Source organism: Protomyctophum parallelum (assembly GCF_964188405.1).
Source record: "Protomyctophum parallelum genome assembly, chromosome: 7".
Lineage (NCBI taxonomy): Eukaryota > Metazoa > Chordata > Actinopteri > Myctophiformes > Myctophidae > Protomyctophum > Protomyctophum parallelum.
The window spans coordinates 46904992-46914991 of NC_139705.1; positions in this window are offsets into that span (position 1 = coordinate 46904992).

A 10000-nucleotide genomic window follows, 5' to 3' on the forward strand; every position below is an offset into this window, starting at 1 on the left:
GTTATAATAATAATAATAATAATGGATTTTATTTATAACGCACTTTACATTCGCAAGAATCTCAAAGTGCTACAGCAGTGAATAAAAGCAAAAGAAACATCACACCATTAAAAAAAATCTAATAGAACAGGAACATTTAAAACATAAGGGCAAGGCTATAAAAATGCTTTGGTAAAAAGGAAAGTTTTGAGTCCTCTCTTAAAAGCGTCGACCGACTGTGGGTCTGTTCTGACATTCTGACGATGTACTCCATACTTGGGCATGCCTGACAAAGAACTCCATACAGTATATGGGCATAAAAGGGACACAGACATGATATCTGGGTGGGGCATGCATTTCCAACTTGCATCGTTCCAAGTAGGCCATGAGTGCCCAACGGGCACCGCTGTAGAGGCTGAAGTGCACTTAAGATCAAATCAGCGAGAATAGCCGATCTACAAGTACTAGGGTGACCAGATGTCCCTCTTTGAGTGGGACAGTCACTCACTTCCAAGACTTTTCAGGCCTCCCACAAATTGAGACCCTGTCCCACAAATTGAGACCCTGTCCCACACATTGTGACTGATGACAGGCAATGTTCAAATGCCCTAACAGTTAGTCCCCTTCTGTTGTAAAGCTCTCTCATTGTCTCTTCCTGCAAGATGTGTTTTTAAGCCTGTTAAAATAGCATAAAAATAAAGCATGATTTTAAAACAAAAAGTGAGACAGCAGAGGAGTTTATGAATGATAGCCAATAGGACTATGGTCGAATATGACATCAAGGCCTTTAACCCATTCTGAACGGGAACCCATTTTGGTGTTAGCAATAGCATCATGTTATGCTTTAGCTATTGAAAAATAGCAGATCTACAAGCTCATAGCGCGCCACCGAGTGGCGCGCTACGAGCTTGTAGGTCTGCTATTTTTTGAAAAATCGAAGAACGACTGACATTTTTTTAATCTGATCTCAGGTCAGAATGGGTTCATCAGACCAGTGTGTGTCCAGTGGAAATCTCGTATGAATCTGATAGCAACTCAAGTAGTAAGTTGCTAACCCGGTACTCCAGTATAGGCTTGTGTGGGACAAGCGACACTTCTGTCCCTCAAATGAACAGTTTGGATCTGGTCACCCTAGATGTGCTATAGTAGAGCTTGCAGAGCGGCTACTCTTTCAGTGCAGAGATGTAGTGCAGAGAGAGGATGGGGAAAACAAGAGAGTGGACCGAGTACTGATCCCTGTAGGACGCCCGGTCAACTAAAGTACAAGGTTTGTAAACTGTGGTTACGCCAAAATGCTGCATGTCTATTCAGTATGTAAATCTACAAGAACTGAGAGGTCACACACACACGCACACACACACACACACACACACACGGTTTCCCAGCAGGACTTGTGGCAGAGTACTGACATCTTTCCACAGGATATGAGAACTGTGTGTGCTCATCCATCTGAAGTCTGAGAGGAAAAACACACACACACACACACACACACACACACACACACACACACACACACACACACACACACACACACACACACACACACACACACACACACACACACACACACACACACACACACACACACACACACACACACACACACACACACTTTTGCATGCCTATACTTGTGAGGACTTCAAAGATTTTTTTTAGGACGTGCAATTTTATGAATGCAATTTCTTTCTTTTTTTTCTATTTTCTATATTTTGAACTTTAACCCTGAAACCTTTAGAGTTATACTTATCTGTGTGCACTGGTGTCACTCACCCTCCCAAAATAGCAGATCTACAAGCTTACAGGGTCGGGTGAAACCGGCATCATGCAACTAGGAGTATAAATCAAGTCCAACTTCTAATAAAAGCTATTTTAAAGCATAAAACAACCCTTATACTATACTTGCGGCACAAAGGGCCTGGCTGATTCATACGCTGTTGCACACTGGAGTTTGCCTGTGGTATAAATAGCACATATACAAGCTTAGGACGCATTGCAAGCTTGGAGATCTGTATTTAACGGGATAGAACAACACCGGCACGCAACCAAGTGTGAAGCGAGCTTCAACAAGTATAGAGTAATACAAGTAGCCTACACACACACACACACACACACACACACACACACACACACACACACACACACACACACACACACACACACACACACACACACACACACACACACACACACACACACACACACACACACTCGACAGCACCCCCTTTCTGTGCGCACGTGTCTGTCTGTCTGTCTGTCTGTCTGTCTGTCTGTCTGTCTGTCTGTCTCTCTCTCTCTCTCTCTCTCGGCCGGTGCTCATGTCTCTTTAACAGTTTGCTCTTCTTGTGCTGAGGGGGGCGGGGTTTTATTCTTGTGAGTCACTGGGCTGTCCCTGGCACAGTTACACACACACACGCACATGTACATGAGCACGCACACACACACACACACACAATGAAGCTCTCCATGTTTATGAGTGGGGCTGGCCGTGCGCCCGGCCTTAAGGCTGCACAGCTCTCTGCACCTCTTAACCCCTTCCATGGATGGGTTGCACACACACACACACACACACACACACACACACACACACACACACACACACACACACACACACACACACACACACACACACACACACACACACACACACACACACACACACACACACACACACACACACACAGCAAACAGGATCTTCCACTCACTGTGTCCCAGTGTGTCTGATCATGTCTGTTGCACGCATGACCGTTCTTATGCAACCCTGCGTGTGTCTATGCGTGTGCGTGCGTGTGTGTGTGTGTGTGCGCGTGTGTGTGTGTGTATGCTGTGATTATGCCACATGGTTCCCATCAAAATTCTATACCGTTTGAGTTGTATTTCTATACCGTTTTGTGATTTATGATGTTGTCTTGTTGTCTTTAACTTGGAATGATGTTTAGTTTTAGATTTAGAACGTCATCCCCTGCATGCTGTCCTCAACAGGCCTTGTCTTTTTCTCTACCGGCCCGTACGATTGTAAATAAGAAATGTGTTCTTTGACTGGTTGAATAATCGTTACCTAAAATTGGAGATAAGGTCGAGTGAAACCCCTTTTTGTTTGTTTTTGGTGCGAACTGTTCCTTTAAAAGCTTAGGGACTCTTTCCCAAAAAGTTAACTGTTCAGGAGCTCGCAGCGCCCGTTCTCTCTGTACCAGAGAGAGTGCTACCGCCAACCGGCTTTTATTATCATCAACTACCCTTTTTTTAATGTTTTAATCTCTTTCAATCTTCTCGCCAATCACTCCCCCATGTGTGTATATAGTTCAGTGTTTCTCAAAGTGTGGTCTGGGGACCCAGCAGAGGTACATGAGGGGGTTCTACGGGGGGTCCCGACTCCCCAGCAAAGGTTGTTAACTATAGCATCAAAAAGCTGTTTAATTTAACTTGAATGCGTTGCACATTTGAAAAAAAGCAGATTGTGAGCTTGTAGATTTGTTATTTGATGGTGATCTTTGTTTTTATGATATATTTTCAAAACATCCTTGCCTGGCACAACATATTGTCAGATGAGGGTCCGTGGACATAATACTGTACTACTGTATATTGTACTTACTCACAGCCACAACACCAGAGGGAGCTCTACTGATCTCATTCACCCCAGATTTGGCACAAATGTGCCAAAATGGGGGGGATGAAATATTATCATGCCTCCAAAATGTAGACTGCCTGCATGCCTTCACATCTTGATGAATTTAATAAAGGGCCACAATGGAAACAAGCCGTCAGGGGGTTGTGCGTTATCAACGTTATTGTATAACTGTATCTCTGTACTTTTCGGAAACTATTAAGTATTCAATCAATCAATCAATCAATCAATCAAATCTTGTCAGCTTTAGCTACAAGGTATACGTGCAGATTTGTCATCATCACTGAACTCCATGACTCTATAATCAATCATGTCATGTCATACTCTCCCTTTCACCCCCCCCCCCCCCCCCCCCATTTCCCCCCACACACACACACACACACACACACACACACACACACACACACACACACTCTCTCTGTCTCTCTGTCACTCCCTCTGTTTCTAGTGTCCAGCTAGGGCAGGAAGAGACGGTCAATATTTGAGATGTGATGATGTCACTGTGTGGGCAGCAGCACGCCGCTAGCTGGTGGACAAACAGAACAAGACCCACCGGCCACCTGGACACACGCACGCACGCACGCACGGACGCACGCACACACACACACACACACACACGCACACTCTCTATTTCACTCCACTGACTACGTTTAAAAAAAAAACATTGAACTTTTGACTCAACCATTTTTCTTGGAAGGAAAAAAGTACATATCAACTAACCACTATTATATGTCCCATTTCAAATAAGAGTGAAAATAACATGGATCAGGATGTGAAGCCTTTCTTGTGAGCTTGTAGATCTGCTATTCTCACTATTATTGATTTGTTTAACCCATTTAGACCTGAGGCCAATTCTAAAAATGCTTTCTATAATCCTGACCTAAGATCTCTGAAAAACCTATATTTATTTGAAAAAAATACAAAATGTTGCTATTTACTGTACATACTGTACAACTACCCCAAAAGCGGTTCTTGCCTTGAAAGGAAAAATAGTGTCTGTTTATTAACTTTTCTGCTATCTATGATTATAATCGTACCCCCTAGGCTATAGGGTACGCATGTGCCACATACGTACGTGTTCGTACCCCCCGGTATAATCCATATATGAAAGCGGCGACCGTCATTATTTACCTTTTTGTATTGCTCCGGTTGCTATAAAGAGCCTCCGTCCTCACCAGCTATGGGATTTTTAAATCCAGCTCCACAGGATTTTCAAAGACTTGTATCTCTAAAGCTTCGAGCGCTGTCCATGGTGAGCTGTCGCACATCCCGACGATCGTAAATAATTTGTGATTTTGTCTCGAAACACTGCAGACATGTAACTGTTCATGGTGAGAGCTAAGGGGTATGAGCTGCTTAGCCCCCGATAAACAGCACTGATAAGGTTAGGTGTACTTTTTCAACCACTGATACTTTACGGCTCCAGGATGAAATGGCTGAGGGGGGGCAGTTGAAAAATGCCCAGGGGGCACATCTAATTTTATAGAGTAAAACAATATCTACAGTACATAAAACATAAATGGAAGGGGCAGAATTTGCAACTGAGAGTACCATGTCCCTTCGGAAACCCCATGGCAACGGGCCTTCACTGTGTCCACTACACACTGCTCAGCATCAGGTCATGATGATCACTGTGTCCTCTACACTGCTCACCATCAGGACATGATGATCACTGTGTCCTCTACACTGCTCACCATCAGGACATGATGATCACTGTGTCCACTACACTGCTCAGCATCAGGACATGATCACTGTGTACTCTACACTGCTCACCATCAGGACATGATGATCACTGTGTCCTCTACACTGCTCACCATCAGGACATGATGATCACTGTGTCCTCTATCTACACTGCTCACCATCAGGACATGATGATCACTGTGTCCTCTACACTGCTCAGCATCAGGACATGATGATCACTGTGTCCTCTACACTGTCCACCATCAGGACATGATGATCACTGTGTCCTCTACACTGCTCAGCATCAGGACATGATGATCACTGTGTCCACTACACACTGCTCAGCATCAGGACATGATGATCACTGTGTCCACTACACTGCTCACCATCAGGACATGATGATCACTGTGTCCTCTACACTGCTCACCATCAGGACATGATGATCACTGTGTCCTCTACACTGCTCACCATCAGGACATGATGATCACTGTGTCCACTACACTGCTCACCATCAGGACATGATGATCACTGTGTCCTCTACACTGCTCAGCATCAGGACATGATGATCACTGTGTCCTCTACACTGCTCAGCATCAGGACATGATGATCACTGTGTCCACTACACTGCTCAGCATCAGGACATGATGATCACTGTGTCCTCTACACTGCTCACCATCAGGACATGATGGTCACTGTGTCCACTACACTGCTCACCATCAGGACATGATGATCACTGTGTCCACTACACTGCTCACCATCAGGACATGATGATCACTGTGTCCACTACACACTGCTCACCATCAGGACATGATGATCACTGTGTCCACTACACACTGCTCACCATCAGGACATGATGATCACTGTGTCCACTACACACTGCTCACCATCAGGACATGATGATCACTGTGTCCTCTACACTGCTCACCATCAGGACATGATGATCACTGTGTACTCTACACTGCTCACCATCAGGACATGATGATCACTGTGTCCTCTACACTGCTCACCATCAGGACATGGTGATCACTGTGTCCTCTACACTGCTCACCATCAGGACATGATGATCACTGTGTACTCTACACTGCTCACCATCAGGACATGATGATCACTGTGTCCTCTACACTGCTCACCATCAGGACATGATGATCACTGTGTCCACTACACACTGCTCACCATCAGGACATGATGATCACTGTGTCCTCTACACTGCTCAGCATCAGGACATGATGATCACTGTGTACTCTACACTGCTCACCATCAGGACATGATGATCACTGTGTCCTCTACACTGCTCACCATCAGGACATGGTGATCACTGTGTCCTCTACACTGCTCACCATCAGGACATGATGATCACTGTGTCCTCTACACTGCTCACCATCAGGACATGATGATCACTGTGTCCTCTACACTGCTCAGCATCAGGACATGATGATCACTGTGTCCTCTACACTGTCCACCATCAGGACATGATGATCACTGTGTCCTCTACACACTGCTCAGCATCAGGACATGATGATCACTGTGTCCACTACACTGCTCACCATCAGGACATGATGATCACTGTGTCCTCTACACTGCTCACCATCAGGACATGATGATCACTGTCTCCTCTACACTGCTCACCATCAGGACATGATGATCACTGTGTCCACTACACTGCTCACCATCAGGACATGATGATCACTGTGTCCTCTACACTGCTCACCATCAGGACATGATGATCACTGTGTCCTCTACACTGCTCACCATCAGGACATGATGATCACTGTGTCCTCTACACACTGCTCACCATCAGGACATGATGATCACTGTGTCCACTACACACTGCTCACCATCAGGACATGATGATCACTGTGTCCTCTACACACTGCTCAGCATCAGGACATGATGATCACTGTGTCCACTACACACTGCTCAGCATCAGGACATGATGGTCACTGTGTCCTCTACACTGCTCACCATCAGGACATGATGATCACTGTGTCCACTACACACTGCTCAGCATCAGGACATGATGATCACTGTGTCCACTACACTGCTCACCATCAGGACATGATGATCACTGTGTCCTCTACACACTGCTCAGCATCAGGACATGATGATCACTGTGTCCACTACACTGCTCACCATCAGGACATGATGATCACTGTGTCCTCTACACTGCTCACCATCAGGACATGATGATCACTGTGTCCTCTACACTGCTCACCATCAGGACATGGTGATCACTGTGTCCTCTACACTGCTCACCATCAGGACATGGTGATCACTGTGTCCTCTACACTGCTCAGCATCAGGAGGACATGATGATCACTGTGTCCTCTACACTGCTCACCATCAGGACATGATGATCACTGTGTCCTCTACACTGCTCAGCATCAGGACATGATGATCACTGTGTCCTCTACACTGCTCACCATCAGGACATGATGATCACTGTGTCCTCTACACTGCTCACCATCAGGACATGGTGATCACTGTGTCCTCTACACTGCTCACCATCAGGACATGATGATCACTGTGTCCTCTACACTGCTCACCATCAGGACATGATGATCACTGTGTCCTCTACACTGCTCAGCATCAGGACATGATGATCACTGTGTCCTCTACACTGCTCAGCATCAGGACATGATGATCACTGTGTCCTCTACACTGCTCAGCATCAGGACATGATGATCACTGTGTCCTCTACACACTGCTCACCATCAGGACATGATGATCACTGTGTCCTCTACACTGCTCAGCATCAGGACATGGTGATCACTGTGTCCTCTACACTGCTCAGCATCAGGACATGATGATCACTGTGTCCTCTACACTGCTCAGCATCAGGACATGATGATCACTGTGTCCACTACACTGCTCACCATCAGGACATGATGATCACTGTGTCCTCTACACACTGCTCACCATCAGGACATGATGATCACTGTGTCCTCTACACTGCTCACCATCAGGACATGATGATCACTGTGTCCACTACACTGCTCACCATCAGGACATGATGATCACTGTGTCCTCTACACTGCTCAGCATCAGGACATGATGATCACTGTGTCCTCTACACTGCTCAGCATCAGGACATGATGATCACTGTGTCCTCTACACTGCTCACCATCAGGACATGATGATCACTGTGTCCTCTACACACTGCTCAGCATCAGGACATGATGATCACTGTGTCCACTACACTGCTCAGCATCAGGACATGATGATCACTGTGTCCTCTACACTGCTCAGCATCAGGACATGATGATCACTGTGTCCACTACACACTGCTCAGCATCAGGACATGATGATCACTGTGTCCTCTACACTGCTCACCATCAGGACATGATGATCACTGTGTCCACTACACTGCTCACCATCAGGACATGATGATCACTGTGTCCTCTACACTGCTCAGCATCAGGACATGATGATCACTGTGTCCTCTACACTGCTCAGCATCAGGACATGATGATCACTGTGTCCTCTACACTGCTCACCATCAGGACATGATGATCACTGTGTCCTCTACACTGCTCACCATCAGGACATGATGATCACTGTGTCCTCTACACTGCTCAGCATCAGGACATGATGATCACTGTGTCCTCTACACACTGCTCAGCATCAGGACATGATGATCACTGTGTCCTCTACACACTGCTCACCATCAGGAGGACATGATGATCACTGTGTCCTCTACACTGCTCACCATCAGGACATGATGATCACTGTGTCCTCTACACTGCTCAGCATCAGGAGGACATGATGATCACTGTGTCCTCTACACTGCTCACCATCAGGACATGATGATCACTGTGTCCTCTACACTGCTCAGCATCAGGACATGATGATCACTGTGTCCTCTACACACTGCTCAGCATCAGGACATGATGATCACTGTGTCCTCTACACACTGCTCACCATCAGGAGGACATGATGATCACTGTGTCCTCTACACTGCTCACCATCAGGACATGATGATCACTGTGTCCTCTACACTGCTCAGCATCAGGAGGACATGATGATCACTGTGTCCTCTACACTGCTCACCATCAGGACATGATGATCACTGTGTCCTCTACACTGCTCAGCATCAGGACATGATGATCACTGTGTCCTCTACACTGCTCACCATCAGGACATGATGATCACTGTGTCCTCTACACTGCTCAACATCAGGACATGATGATCACTGTGTCCACTACACTGTTCACCATCAGGACATGATGATCACTGTGTCCTCTACACTGCTCACCATCAGGACATGATGATCACTGTGTCCTCTACACTGCTCACCATCAGGACATGATGATCACTGTGTCCTCTACACACTGCTCACCATCAGGACATGATGATCACTGTGTCCTCTACACTGCTCACCATCAGGACATGATGGTCACTGTGTCCTCTACACTGCTCACCATCAGGACATGATGATCACTGTGTCCTCTACACACTGCTCACCATCAGGAGGACATGATGATCAATGTGTCCTCTACACTGCTCAGCATCAGGACATGATGATCACTGTGTCCACTACACTGCTCAGCATCAGGAGGACATGATGATCAATGTGTCCTCTACACTGCTCAGCATCAGGACATGATGATCACTGTGTCCTCTACACTGCTCAGCATCAGGACATGATGATCACTGTGTCCTCTACACTGCTCAGCATCAGGACATGATGATCACTGTGTCCTCTACACTGCTCAGCATCAG